Consider the following 15,661-nt stretch of genomic DNA (forward strand, 5'->3'; position numbering starts at 1 on the left):
AGACGATCACTAATTTTGTATCTTTTCATAAATAAAAAATTCTAAATTCTGCATTTTGTACTAGAGCTGCAATTACTTGTCATCTTTGACGTCCTCTCGGAAGAACATCAGTTAAAGGCTCTCCTCCTCACTATCACCATCTTCATGTAAATCCTGTGCTGTGTCTTCAAAATCTGCATCTTGTAGATGTTATGCAGTATAAAGCAGCAAGTTATTGCTGTTGGAACATTTGGTAAGGCAAATGCAAAACAGGAAACCACATCTTCAGTTGACCAAAGCTCTATCACAACTCCTTCTTTTTTAAAAGGTTATTGAATGACATGTGACTATCCTCAGTTGGATTACGAAAGGGGGTCATTAGCCAGGACTCTAGGCCATACCCTTCATCACCAAAAAGAACAGTGTTCTTACATTCACTCAACACTTTCCAGACACTTGAATTTCTCCATATTCGATTGCTATGTACTGATCCAGGCTGGCTAGCCTCAACACTCATGAACTGTTCCTTCACATAACACGTTGCCTGCACATTCATACTAGCAAAACTCTTTCGGTTGATACATTCGTCGCCAAACTGCACAGGTTTTGGAATTCGCAAATGTTTACAGTCAATTACACTAATACCACTTGGAAATTTACATTTTTGTAACCACTCATTTTTAGCCACAGTAATATCATGTGTTGATGACGGAAAATTGATCCACAAATCAGCTTTTTCCATTATCTTTTTAGAAACACAACTCACTGTTTTACTCACTGTAGTTTGATGAGTTCCCATTTCTTCTGCTATTTCAGACTCGAACCCTGGATCAGCTATATACCGAAGTAAAATTTTCCTCTTCTGTTGCGACGATAGTGCTCCACCTCTTCTTTCCTCTGTCTCTGTCAGAAAATGCTTTGCAATCCACTTAACATTTTCTTCGTTGAAACGATACAGTGTATTATAATGCTCTCCAGGTGGACATCGACGGGGTCTGTAGCATTTTTCGCGGTGTAAACGTGTTGCTATCTGAGCTATATCTGTGCTCTACAAACGTGAGGCTGCTACTGACCAGCCTTTAAGTTTTACAAGCAATTGCTTCCAGAGTGAAGCCATAGCTGCTATTTATTCTTCATCTAATACAGAAGCAAGAGCTCAAGGGGAAAGCAAAAGCTTTCATTTTTCTTTTTGTTCCCACAAGCAAAACTCTTGTTTCTCATTTTATTCATAAATTCCGAAGCTTTAGCTTCGAAATTCGAAGGAAAAGCATTTGCTTCACTTTATTCTTACGGGCCAATGAACTCGGCAGAATATATTTTGTACCAAAAGCTTCAACAACCTCTGGTCCTATTTGGTCCTGGTATCATACAGCACAAACCAATGAAAAACAAGCATACATGAATTGTACAACTAAAATCAACTTTACCCCAGGTGGTACACAACTCGCCTGTCGACAGACGGCAACTGGATTTTTCGGATTTTGGGGAGTCCAGCCTGGACAGTGCCATGGCAGTGAATATCGGATATCTCTGATGAACCTCCATACAAGCAGAAAACATTCATTGGAACAGTAAATATCAATACATTGATCCAAACAGGAAAACTAAATAATCTCACATAAGAAATCAGCTGAAAAAAAATTCTCATCCTTACTCGTCAAATAATATGACTAACTGACAATGAAACCCTGCATTACAGAAACTATCGCATCTTCAAGCGCAAAACACAACAACAGGTAGCGAAAGGCTCACCAATCTTCAGCATGGCATTTCTCGCACACAGATCCATCATCAACTCTGTCAAAGAAATCACACTCATCAACAATCGGCTTACGACTATGCACATTCAGAGCCCCAATAAAACATGTACAATCTTCAATGCAGACGCCCTCACCGACATCGAAAATAAGAAAAACTCTGAAAATATCGAAAAATTCTGGAATACACTCAAAAAAACCACGAGCAAAATTCACTAAGGTGATGTGAACATCCTAATGAGAGACTTCAACACTACTAGGGACACAAAACCCTATAGAAAAATCATAGGTAAAAATTCAGCACACTGAAACACTAACGCCAACAGCACACTTCTGACTGACATTTGCCAACAATTCAACCTCAAAATGATGTCTACCAGCTTTAGGGAAAAAAAACAGCTCTGAGGTAACATGCTTGCCTAACAGGTGCAAGCTGCTTTCGTTCGTCTTTAAAAACTCCTTGAAAGCCATATTTTTAATACTTTTGTAGCAGAGCCACAAGCAGACAGGTAGAAACTCAAGAAGGGAATCGTAAGACAACAGTCGAATAAAATTCGTATCGCTACTTTCAGTACCCCTTACAGTTAGTGTCAGAGCGAAAACCTTATGGTACTGCAAAATTCATAATGCCACTTTTGTTTTCTGGCGACATATTTTTTGTTGTTGTGAATACATAATTTCATCTATAAACTCTACATTTTCATAATATTTGAGTATAATTCAGAGCTTGAAGTAAATACAGACCTTTTCGAAGTCAAAAGTCGGTAATATCCTACTAATTCGTGTTAAAATAGACACAATTGTGTTACAGACACTTAATGATTTATTAAAATAGACTTCCGTCGTGATGTTTCTGTAGTAAGTTGAATTTAATTTGTATTATTACAGTGAATATTGTAATTGTGTTTTCCATTAGTTTATTGAACACAACAGTAACCATCAACGAGAAATCAGTCAGCAACAGTATATTCTTTCACGATATCTAAAACAACCTGACAATGCTAAAGTAATTTACAAATTCTATGCCTGTAGAAACCTACTAGTTCTAGTGATGTCTTTAAACGAGTGTAGTCTGAAGAGCATTTTTGTCTAGAAATGAAATGCCTTGACGATTGATCGATCAAGAGCGGTAAAGGTAATATTTTATGGGTGTACGAGGAGAGGGACAAGTACCTGAGAGATTACTTCCCTATCAATCTCCTGAATAGTTTTGTTTCTCAAATGAAAAGAGTGCGTTATCATGCAGTAGCACACGGATGTAGTTTTGTCGGTCGATTTTCTTACACTGAGACCAAAAGATGTCTCAGGTGTTGGCAACTACTCCAGCTGCGATAAACACATCCTTGGGGAAGAATTCGTAGTATTAAACACACTTTTGGAGCTATCAAATGAAAAATATTATGTTCACATTACTCTTTGCTCGAGTTTATGTTTTTTGGTGGGGCTCAGCCTTTCATTTCTTCTTAGGAAGTTAACGATAAAGGCTAACTCGTCACCAGTAACAGTATAGCGTAGCTATGTACAATGAGCGACCTGATGTTCAAGAATAATTCCAATAATAGTATCTCCGTTGATTTTTGTTGTTTCGAATTACAGCATACAGTACTCCTACACCAGACTTCTGAACCATGCCTTTTGAACGCAAGTGTCGCATGATGGTTAAATGGTAATCCATCACTTATATCAATAGTCAAGAGTTCCTTAAAGAGGAAAATCATTCATGCCCGAACGAATGATGTTTGTTGGAACAAGAATATCTTTTTTTGAAGTATTTATCCCAAAAGCACTCGCTCCACGCACAGTTCAAATCTTTCGAGCTGCCTCCTCTGCGTTCACCCCTCTGTTATACCAAAAGTAAATATTGATCTTTTTCCAATTTTGCCTAATTTTACAACGCTTAACGGTACTTCATGGTTTTCAAATATGCAAAATCCAATGCTTAACTGCAAGACGATAACTAGAACTTCAAAAGTAGACAATATGTCTTCCTGGTACTTCCTCATCTTACAGCGTTGCCAGATAGTGCAGATGGCCTGACTTAGCTTTGTCAGGGGCAGTCAGTTATATTGGTTCACCTTAAGTTCACGACTCGAACTGAGCCTCTGTGGCGCCCAGCCAGTAGTCAGTTTTTATGTCTAAGACTGTACATATAATTCAGACTTTAATAAATGTAATCCAGCTGCCATGGCAGAGCGTCTTCATGTACAAAGTAATCGGCAAAAATGTTTCTGTAGTGTGAACTGGTTGCATGCATACATATTCGTTGTGAATATCGTCATGAACTAAAAGATATCCATACAATGTGTCTAAATATTGAACACCATCACTCTTTTATACATAGTTGTGTAGAGTATAACACACCTTAACAATGTCTATGGCGAAGTCAACGTCCACATTCAGGAGCCCATAAAAGATCCTCGACTTATTTGCCATTATCCCGAATATACACTTTATGAAACGTCATGCTCGAGAATAACGATAGCTGAATACTTTTTTATAGTACCAAGTCGCAGACCTATGTACTGACACATAATTCTGTGTGACTGCGAAAATGCGTCGTCAGCAACAAATACATAAGGCACTGACGTTTTGTTTATGTCTCAAATATGTGTTATTCTTCCACAATGTCCAAGTTATTAGACAGTATTCGCTTATAGAACACTGATTGTTGAAATATCATTGAGTCAGCACATTTACCATGTGATCCCACATCTACAGCGACAAATTTGTAGTTTGCATCACAAACAGCCAATAATACAATAGAGAAATAATTCTTATAGTCGAAGAACATTGATGCACTGTTTGCTGGTTTCACCAGTTGCACATGCTTTCCGTCAATGGCACTCAAACAGTTTGGGAAATTGGCCTTAGTTTCAAAATCTTTTCCTGTTTGCAGCCAGTCGTTTTGGGTCAGTTGTGGCAAACATTCATCTTTTATGATAATCCAGATTTCATTTTTTTCATTTCGTTAATTATCATCTTTTTCATCATTTACATGATATAGGAATTGTCATAATACTGTCCACAATATGCACAGCAGAATATTACAGATTTCTATCAAACATACATAATTAACATTATGTTGAAAATTAAAACACATTAAATTAAAGTTATATAATATGTTGAAAATTAAATTTTGAATTAATGTGTTATTCTTTTACATGCTCTTTTAACATGTAACATTGATGAACATTGTGTTCTTACAATTTCTCTGATCGTTGTTACTCCAAGTCGGAAAGAATGATTTAAATCAATGAATTTCCAGTTGCCAGGTATCTGAAAGGGAGAAATTAATAAATTATTTCACACTTTTGCGAGAAAGGTTAGTTTTAATGCAACCTTTCTCTGCAAAAAAGACTTGAAATATTTTTCTAAGGTAATCTAATAAACAGAAATGTTCTAATCATTTTCTTTAAATTAACATGTGGCTCTGAGCACTATGGGACTTAACATCTATGGTCATCAGTCCCCTAGAACTTAGAACTACTTAAACCTAACTAACCTAAGAACAACACACAACACCCAGCCATCACGAGGCAGAGAAAATCCCTGACCTCGCCGGGAATCGAACCCGGGAACCCGGGCGTGGGAAGCGAGAATGCTACCGCACGATTAACATATGTCCCATCAGTACTTACTGCATGTGGTATGTGGAAATCCATCTAACATATCACTATTTGTAGCTTACATTCACAAAGAATAGGCATTATTGGTAACTACGATAATATTTCATTTTTACAGGTAGTCTTTACAGAAGAAATGGCGTAACAGTAAAGTTTCCCATAGCCAAGCAAAACGGAAATCAACCGGTAAAAGTGGTTCTGCTGCTGCGAGAAAGAAGCCATGTCTGTATTTTAACTCCTATCAATCTAAATATTACTGCTCCACTGTCGCATCACATAGAGCGTGTCACTTGAGAATGTTGAGAATCATGCTACAGTAGAAAGTTCTAAGTATACCATTCCAGGATACAGTGCTCAGTAAGAAAGGGAAATCAGAAAACGGAATTGCAAGCCAACTAATCGATGTTTGGCAAAAATCTGCCGAAGCCAGAAATCAACTGGACACACAAATGATGACAGATGAGGACAAGTTTTTTTCTTGTCTTTGGTCAGCGACTTAAAAAAAATAACTCAGCGCCTGAAGTTGTCTATAAAACGAAGAATCTTAATTATTATTGAAGAAGCTCAACCGCATCCTAACTATCCAAACACATCTTCCTACAATCATCAGCCGGATATTCCTCAGAACACCAGCCTCTGTCTACATCGTTATCTTGTGATGCAACAGGATATTATTAGGAAAACTATTTCATGCAATCTATTTCTTCTTCTTCTTCACAAACTAATAATTCAAAACAGTCTCCACCAGAAACCACCACCAATGATGGCAGTGTTGATAATCGTGTTACATCACCATTACTTACATGTTTCGGTGACTCATCACGTTAATTTTACTAACTACATACTGTAACAATTTCATTATTGGTAAACATTTTCTGTAATAAAACTTACCTTAATGTGATTGGCAGTTTCTTTTCATTTGCTATGCATTGTCGCATTGCTATGTTAGTACCTCTTGTGCAGTCTCCAATTTCCTTTAATATTTCTAGTGAAACTGAAGAATTTTTCTTTGTGTTCACGAAGTTAACAAACATTTCGTTTGTAGAGTGGGATTACAACATAGGATTAACTAGTATCTTTTCTTCTCTCATTTCACCTGATAATGCCAGAGGTACACAGCTGTTTCTACACTATGTGTGTGAAACTGAAGAATTTTTCTTTGTGTTCACGAAGTTAACAAACATTTCGTTTGTAGAGTGGGATTGCAACATAGGATTAACTAGTATCTTTTCTTCTCTCATTTCACCTGATAATGCCAGAGGTACACAGCTGTTTCTACACTATGTGATCAAAAGTATCCGGACACCCCCAAAAAGATACGTTTTTCACATTAGGTGCATTGTGCTGCCACCTACTGCCAGGTACTCCACGCCAGCGACCTCAGTACTCATTAGACATCGTGAGAGAGCAGATGGGACGCTCTGTGGAAGTCACAGACTTCGAACATGTCCGATGTGATAGTGAAGTGGAAACGTGAAAGGACACATATAGCACAAAAGCATACAGGCTGACTGGCAGAGACTGCCGATAGTTGAAGTAGGTCATAATGTGTTCATAATGTGTAACAGGCAGACATCTATCCAGACCATCACACAGGAATTCCAAACTGCACCCAGATCCACTGGAATTACTATGACAGTTGGGTGGGAGCTGAGAAAACTTCGATTTCATGGTCGAACAGGTGCTCATAAGCCACACATCACGCTGGTAAATGCCAAACGACACCTCGCTTGGTGTAAGGAGCGTAAACATTGGACGATTGAACAGTGTAAGAACGTTGTGTGGTGTGACAAATCACAGTACACAATGTGGCGATCCGATTGCACGTTGTGGATTTGGCGAATGCCCAATTAATGTCATGTACCAGCATGTGTACTGCCAACAAGGGCTTGAACCCCTTGTTGTTTTGCGTGGCACTATCATTGCACACATCTACACTGATGTTTTAAGCACCTACTTGCTCCCCACTGTTGAAGAGCAATTCAGAGATGGAGATTGCACCTTTCAACACGTTCGAGCACCTGTTCATAATGCACGGCCTGTGGCGGAGTGGTTACACGACAATAACATCCCTGTAACGGACTGGCCCACTCAGCGTTCTGACCAGAATCCTATAGGACACCTTTGGGATGTTTCTGAACGCCGAATTCGCGCAAGGCCTCACAGACCAACATAGATACCTCTCCTCAGCGCAGCACTCCGTGTAGAAGGAGCTGCCATTCCCCAAAAAACCTTCCAGTATCTGATTGAACGTATGTCTTCGAGAGTGGAAGCTGTCGTCAAGGATAAGGATGGGCCAACACCATATTGAATTCCAGCATTACTGATGGAGGGCATCACTAAGTTGTAAGACATTTTCAGCCAGATGTCTGGATACTTTTGATCACATAGTGTATCTCCATAATCTCCATAGTGCAACTGAGCTGTAGCCAACCGACTGTCAGTGGTACTGGCTAGCCACCACAGTCCTGGTGGCAGTAGATGCGACCACAGCCAGCCGTTCATTGTGGCTGTGGCCGCACTAGTGCGCTATTGCCCTAAGGCTGGCACTATACTGAAATCGGAAAGCTGTCATTTGACAGTAATTTAACATGTACTCTTAGGTTCGTGACTAGCCGCACCACTGGAAATAGCGACGTATCGTAAAATAAACAACCATATAGTTGTGGCAGGCAGGAATATATTCATCACTGATGCTCGTTTTACATGCCACTTTTTAAGCTGTATTCTTAGATTCCTGCCTAACCACACCCTTAGAAATTGAGGTATATTCGGGGAAAAAAGGTCAGATATTTGAACCAAGAAAGAATATAAATGTTATCGCTCGTTGTGTCACTCACAGCAATTTCATATTTCGTTTCTTAATCAGAGTGCTGTCACAAAATGGAAGGAACTCATTGCTGAGAGAGCATGCTCTTATATTTAAATAACGTCGAATATTACAGAATATACTTCTGTTACATGAATAAGAAATTCCTATTACAAACCTGAAGATGAGAAATATAAAATAAAATAAAAAATATTAGCAACATACTTAGTTCCAATTTACTGTTCGTACTATATCTTTTTTAGGACTCTACAGATGATGTCTCATTAAATGACACAATAATTCCCATATAGGATGATACATATCCATTGTGTCTTTTCCTCAAAACAGCATACTGGAATGGGATTTTCACTCTGCAGCGGTGTGTGTGCTGACATGAAACTTCTTGCCAGATTAAAACTGTGTGCCAGACCGAGACTCGAACTTGGGAACTGAGCGATAAGTTTCAAAACAGCATACTGTCGTAACATGCAAGTTATAATACGGAAACAACAAAAATATGATGAAACCATATGGCATCTCAAAAGTAGCGAGTGAGGAACGTCGCATGGCTGTTTTCCAAATTCAGCCGAGTGCCAGATGTACTTCCAGTTTTTAAGCTAGGTTTCCAGAGGTTTGAATTTCTAGCACATGCATCCCCCACCAGAACCCTTACATGCACGTTAACATTTCCACATGCTTTGAGATGGATATGCTACTTACACAATTTTCAAGATGGCGACAAGTGAAGCTATTTGTACAGGAGTTGTGAAGATTTTAGCTGAAGATCGTATAGTTTCGTTGACGGAGAAAAAATGGACCCACAGATGTTGAATATGAACAACAAATACACTAATGAGGGAATTCTCTGACAAGAACAATGTTTCGTTCGAAAATGATTTTAGAAAGAGCAACATCAATTTTGAAATCTTTTTGAACCATGTTTTTGGCTCTGTACAAAGGCTGACACAAGTATGTGAGAGGCAATGCCAGCTTGCATTATGTTACAAGTAACACTGAAATATATGGAAACTGGTGTCATTGGAATATACTTACTACATTCTGAAGATCACTATTTCTAAAATTTTATTTTATCTACAACACACTAAGGGTGCATCAGAAAGTCCACATCAACATCTACATCTATACTCAGTAGCCACCATGGCAGAGGGGACATTCCATTGTACCAGTTATTAGGGTTTCTTCCTCTTCCATTAACATGTGGAGCATGGGAAGGACGATTGTTTGAATGTCGCTGTGCATGCAGTAATTATTCTAATATTATCCTCATGATCCCTGTGTGAGCAATATTTAGAGGGTTGTAGTATATCCCTAGACTTATCATTTAAAGTTGATTCTTGATCCTTTGTTAGTACACTTTCTTGGGATAGTTTATGTCTGTCTTCAAGAATCTGCCATTTCATTTCATTGAGTAGCTCTGTGACACTTTCGCATGGATTAAACAAACCTGTGGCCATTTGCGATGCCCTTCTCTGCATGTGTGCAATATCCTATGTTAGTCCTATCTTGTACGGGTCTCACACATGTGAGCAATATTCTAGGATGTGTCACATGAGTGATTTTTAAGCAATCTTTTTAGTAGAATGGTTGCAATTCCCCAATATTCTACCAATAAATCACAGTATACCACCTGCTTTATCCACAACTAAACCTAGGTGTTCATTCCAATTCATATCACTACAAAGTGTTACACCCAGGTATTTGTATGAGTTGGTCGATTCCAACAGTGACTCACTGATGTTATAGTCATAGGATACTACGTTTTTTCGTTTTGTGAAGTGCAAAATTTTACAACTCTGAACACTTAGAACAAATTGCCAATATCTGCACCACATTGAAATCTTATCAAGGCCTGACTGAATGTTTATGGAGCTTCTCTCAGATAGTACTTCATTATAGATAACTGCATCATCTGCAAAAAGTCTGATTTTACTATTAACATTGGTGTTATGCCATTAATATACAACATAAACAGCAAGGGTCTCAATACAGTTCCCTGGGGAACATCTGAAGTTACTTCTACGTCTGACAATAGCTCCCCATCCAAGATAACATGCTGTGCCCTCACTACGAAAAAGTCCTCAATCCAATCACAAATTTCACTTGATACCCCATATGATTGTACTTTTGACAATAAGTATAGGTGAAATACAGAGTCAAATGCTTTTCAGAAACCAAGAACACTGCATCTACCTGGTTGCCTTTTAGTATCTCATGTAAGAAAAGTTCAGATTAAATTCCACATTATCGATTTTTTCGGAAACCGTGCTGGTTGGCATTGAGGAGGTCATTCTGTTCAATATACCCTGTTATGTTTGAGCTCATAATATGTACTAAGACTCTACAACAAATCAAAGTCACGGATATTGGACGGTAGTTTTGTGGACCATTTCTACTACTCTTACTATAAATGGGTGTGAACTGTGCCTTTTTCCTAGAACTGGGCACGTTTTTTTGTTACAGTAGCCAATGGTGAATTTATAATGAGAAGAGGGGCTAATTCAGCCGCAAATTCGGTAGAGAATCTAACAGGGATTCCATTGGGCCTCGGAGCTTTGTTCAGATTTAATAGTATCAGCTTTTTCTCACTACCACTAACACTAATACTCATTTCATTCATCTTTTCAGTGGTACGAGGATTAAATTTGGGCTATTCACCTCGGGTTTCCTTTGTAAAGGAACATTTGAAAACAGAGTTGAACATTTCTGCTTTTGCTTTGCTACCCTCAATTTCAGTTCCTGTCTTACTTGGTAGGGTCTGGACAGTAACTTTGGTGCTACTAACCGCCCTTACATATGACCAGAATTTATCTGGATTGTGTGAAAATTGTTTGACAGTATTCTTCTTGACAGCCAACTACGTTTCATTCAGCATCTGTCTATCTATAGCCCTATGCTTTTTTTATACCTATTATGCAGTAAGCTCTATTTCTCTAGAAGTTTCTTTACATTCACTTTATATCATGGAGGTTCCCTCCCATTATTGACTGTTCCACTGGACACATATGTATGCAGTGCAAGATCAACTACCATAGTTCTTGTACATGCTCCTGCCCTGTGCTAAAAGTTTAAAGTTGCTCACTCAGATATGATACTACTGATTTTTTATCTAGTTTATTGAACATACATATATATATATATATATATATATATATATATATATATATATATATATATCTTTCTGCTTGTTTTAGTTGTACTTTGGTAATCATTGTTGCCACATCTGCGTCATGGTCACTGATTTGACGTGGACATCCTCAAAGAGGTCAGGTCTATTTGTTGCTATTAGTTCCAATATATTTCCATCATGAGTGGGTCTCTTAACTATCTGTCCTAGGCAGTTTTCAGAGAAGGCATTTAGTAAAGTTTCACAGGACGTCTTATCATGCCCAATTTTCCAATTAATTGTTTGATGATTAAAGTCTCCACCAATGATTACAGTATGATTGGGGAACTTACGTACAAGTGAGCTGAGGCTTTCTCTGGCGTTTTCTGTTACATCAGGAGAAGAGTCTAGCGGTCGATAGAAGGATTCAGTTATCATTTTATACCAACCCCTGATACTGTGTCTTCTCCAAACAATCTCATATGCAGTTTCAGTTTCTACCTTGGTGGGTTTGAGTATTTTATGTACTGCAACAAATACACCACCTCCATATTCAATTTGCTTATCCTTTCGAAATACTCTTAAATTTTTCTCAAAAATCTCACTGCTATCAATTTCAGGTTTCAATCAGCTTTCTGTACATAGTGCTATGTACGTTTCACTGCTTTTCATGTGCTTTTCTAACTCTAGCACTTTGTTACGAATGCTTTGACAGTTTACCATTAGGTTTCTAATAGTCTCCCATGTGTGAGGCATGTCCTTCAATCTTTCACTGATGCTTCTTGGTGTCCTACAGCCATCGATATCTAGATTGGTTGGAGAGTCGCCTAATCTAAAGCCCGGTTTAGATGGGACATGCGACATGAACAAGAAAGTCTTCATCTACTGCAATGCTCTGCAGACGGTACAAATACAACAAAGCGTTTACACAGTGCATGGCTGTCTAATGGCCTGCTCTACATATCTGTTGTTTCTGTTGTCAACTTACAGCAACTTAATCAGAAGCTTAATTTCACTATTCATTACTATCAAGTATTTAATGTGCTTTTTGTAATGGTTACTATATTTCATTGCATTTTAGACAGACACTGTGATGCTGAGTTTAGTTCTTTTCGTACAAGTTATGTGAAACTAAGTCACTTTCATGTGTAAACGACCTCACTATAAAAGCTGGAAATCATGTACAAACCAATAAAAATGTTGCTTTCCTGTTGCCAATGTTAATTTACTAGATTAACTCACATTACAAAATCTTGTAGGTTCCAAAAATAGTTTCAGTGGCAGCTAATTTTGCTTCTGTATCCCAAAGTAGTATAGCAACCCAGATCAAATCACACAAACCATACGTAGGCGAGTATTCGCCATGAAAGCAGTAAACATCAACCAATTCACCCATCATCTAGAAGATGCGCAGTTTGCAGTAAAAAGAAAAATCCAGTCTGAACAGTGTGGATGTGTTCAGTGTGCAAAGTACTTTTGTGTCTGAGAGCAGGCAAGAACTGTTTCAAGAGATACCACGAAAATTAAGAACTAGTTATTTCAAAGTTCAACCACCAAATATCAAATTTGTATACTATAATGGGGTGGTGGTTACCTGTAGTGACCACATTTAATGTTAATATTTTGTTGTTGTTTAAGTGAATTTTTACAAACTCAATGTATAAAATAGTAAAAGAAATTTGAAATTTCCAAATAATTTTTCTTGCCCCACTAGGATAAATTTTAGTGGTGTTTACCTGCCCCTCAAAGAGTTAGTCGAGATTCTGGTAGGTCACAGAGGTCACAGGTGCTGTAAATATACGTTTATTTTACAGGTGTGGAACTTAATTTGTAACCAAACATTGCACTACTGTGCAGAACAGTCAAAGATAGCGACAATACAAACACTGTTATGTTTACTGTACATAAAATTTTAATGAGGGACAAGAATAGCTTTAAACCTCTGAATTCACAAATAAATTTCCATATCACTGTAATATTTCACTCAAAGACTAAAGCAAAATATTATGATCATTATACCAAAATGAAAAAGTATTTTTACAGTGTTGACTGTGCTGCAGTAATATGAACTTCCGTTCATCAAGTTCACATTCGTAGTATGAATAGTTTTTCATCTATTTCGCCACTCCAAATGATGGTGTGTTACTCAGTTAGAAATTACTCTTTATAAGGAATTGCTGATTGCTAGAATGGTATTCCTGTCGCTCTGTTTAAGACCATACTGCCACTTTAGAAAGTACGTATTTATTTAGTTGAAGATTTTAGCATGACACTGATTTTCCATGTACATAAACAAACGATTCTAGATGTGTGCTGTGGGTGCCTTCGGTATCGGATTTTGCCTCATGAACCACATTACACACAGCTTTCACCTTTCACCATAGCTATTCTGTTTGACGCTACTTGATCACTTTCAGTGTTTGGTGTTACAAATGTAATGGTTTCAATCAATCTGACCATGTTATAAGCGCTTATATTAAATGCTTGACGTAAATTTGCCACTGGACATCCAGACTTTTAAGCACAACTGGTATTAAAACCTTATCCTATTCCTGCCATATTTAAGCATCAGATCGCCTAAGTCCCAGTCAAAATTTTACCTCATTCACATGCTTCGCTCAATTTTCTACAGTTACTTCTTTTACGCTGCTTTATAAGAGGAGAAGGAGATTAGTCTTTATGGATTTACGACAACGAGGTCATTAGAGTGGAGCATAAGCTAGAATTATGGAAGGACTGGGAAGGAAATCGGCCATGCCATTTCAAAGGAACCATGCTGGCATTTGCCTGAAGTGAGTTAGAGGAAACACCGAAAACAAAAACTAGGATGGCTGGATGCAGGATTGAACCTTTGTCGCCCAAATACATGTTCAATGTGCTGTCCACTGCGGCACCTCACTTGGTTGCTGCTTCATATCTGTTTCTTGGAAGCTTCCAGCGAAATACACTTGATATTTGTCGCAAATAATTTTATTCTGTTTCGTTACATTCCATTTCCATTCGACTGGATTTAGATGTCAATGACAGGAAGGAATCAGAGAACATGATTAGATTAGGTTAGATTAATACTAGTTCCATGGATCATGAATACGATATTTCGTAATGATGTGGAATGAGTCAAATTTTCCAAAACATGGCATAATTAAGTTAATTTAACAAGCTAATTAAGTTAATATAACAACGTTTTGTTTTTTTATTTTTTATAATTATTTGTTTGTTTATTTTTCCTTTTTTTCTTAATTTACATCTAAAAATTCCTCTATGGAGTAGAAGGATTTGTCATTCAGAAATTCTTTTAATTTCTTCTTAAATACTTGTTAGTTATCTGTCAGATTTTTGATACTATTTGGTAAGTGACCAAAGACTTTAGTGACAGTATAATTCACCTCTTTCTGTGCCAAAGTTAGATTTAATCTTGAATAGTGAACATCATCCTTTCTCCTAGTATTGTAGTTATGCACACTGCCATACTGCTGTTACTTTTGGATTGGGTGTGGTTGTTAATAACAAATTTCATAAGAGAGTATATATACTGAGAAGCTACTGTGAATATCCCTAGATCCTTAAATAAATGTCTGCAGGATGATCTACTATTCTGATTACACGCTTTTGTGCAATAAATACTTTATTCCTCAGTGATGAATTACAGCAAAATATGATGCCATATGCAATTAAGCTAATTTACTAAGATGACCCTTATTGCATAAGTAGCTGAACTCAAACGTTTCAGCAGATCATCAATGTGTTTCTTCCAATTTAATCTCTCATCAATGGACACACCTAAAATTTGTGAATATTCTACCTTAGCTATATGCTTCTGATTAATGTCTATATTTATTAATGGCGTCGTACCATTTACTGTACAGAACTGTAAGGACTGTGTCTCATCAAAATTCAGTGAGAGTACGTTTACAAGGAACCACTTAGTAATTTTCTGAAAGACATTATTGACAATTTCATCATTTAATTCTTGTTTGTCAGGTGTGATTACTATACTTGTATCATCAGCAAAGAGAACTAACTTTGCCTCTTCATGAATATAGGACGGCAAGTCATTATATATATTAAGAACAACAAAGGACTCAAGACCGACCTTTGTGGAACCCCATTCTCGGTAGTTCCCCAGTTTGAAGAATGTGCTGATCTTTGCATATTATGAGAACTGCCTATTTCAACTTTCTCCACTCTTCCAGTTAGCTACGAATGAAACCATTTGTGCATTGTCCCACTCATGTCACAATATTTGAGATTGTCTAACAGAATTTCATGATTTACACAATCAAAAGCCTTTGAGATATCACAAAAAACCCAATGGGTGGTGTTCGGTTATTCAGATCATTCAAAATCTGATTGGTGAAAGCATATATGG

The sequence above is a fragment of the Schistocerca gregaria genome, chromosome 9, assembly GCF_023897955.1.
Source record: "Schistocerca gregaria isolate iqSchGreg1 chromosome 9, iqSchGreg1.2, whole genome shotgun sequence".
Lineage (NCBI taxonomy): Eukaryota > Metazoa > Arthropoda > Insecta > Orthoptera > Acrididae > Schistocerca > Schistocerca gregaria.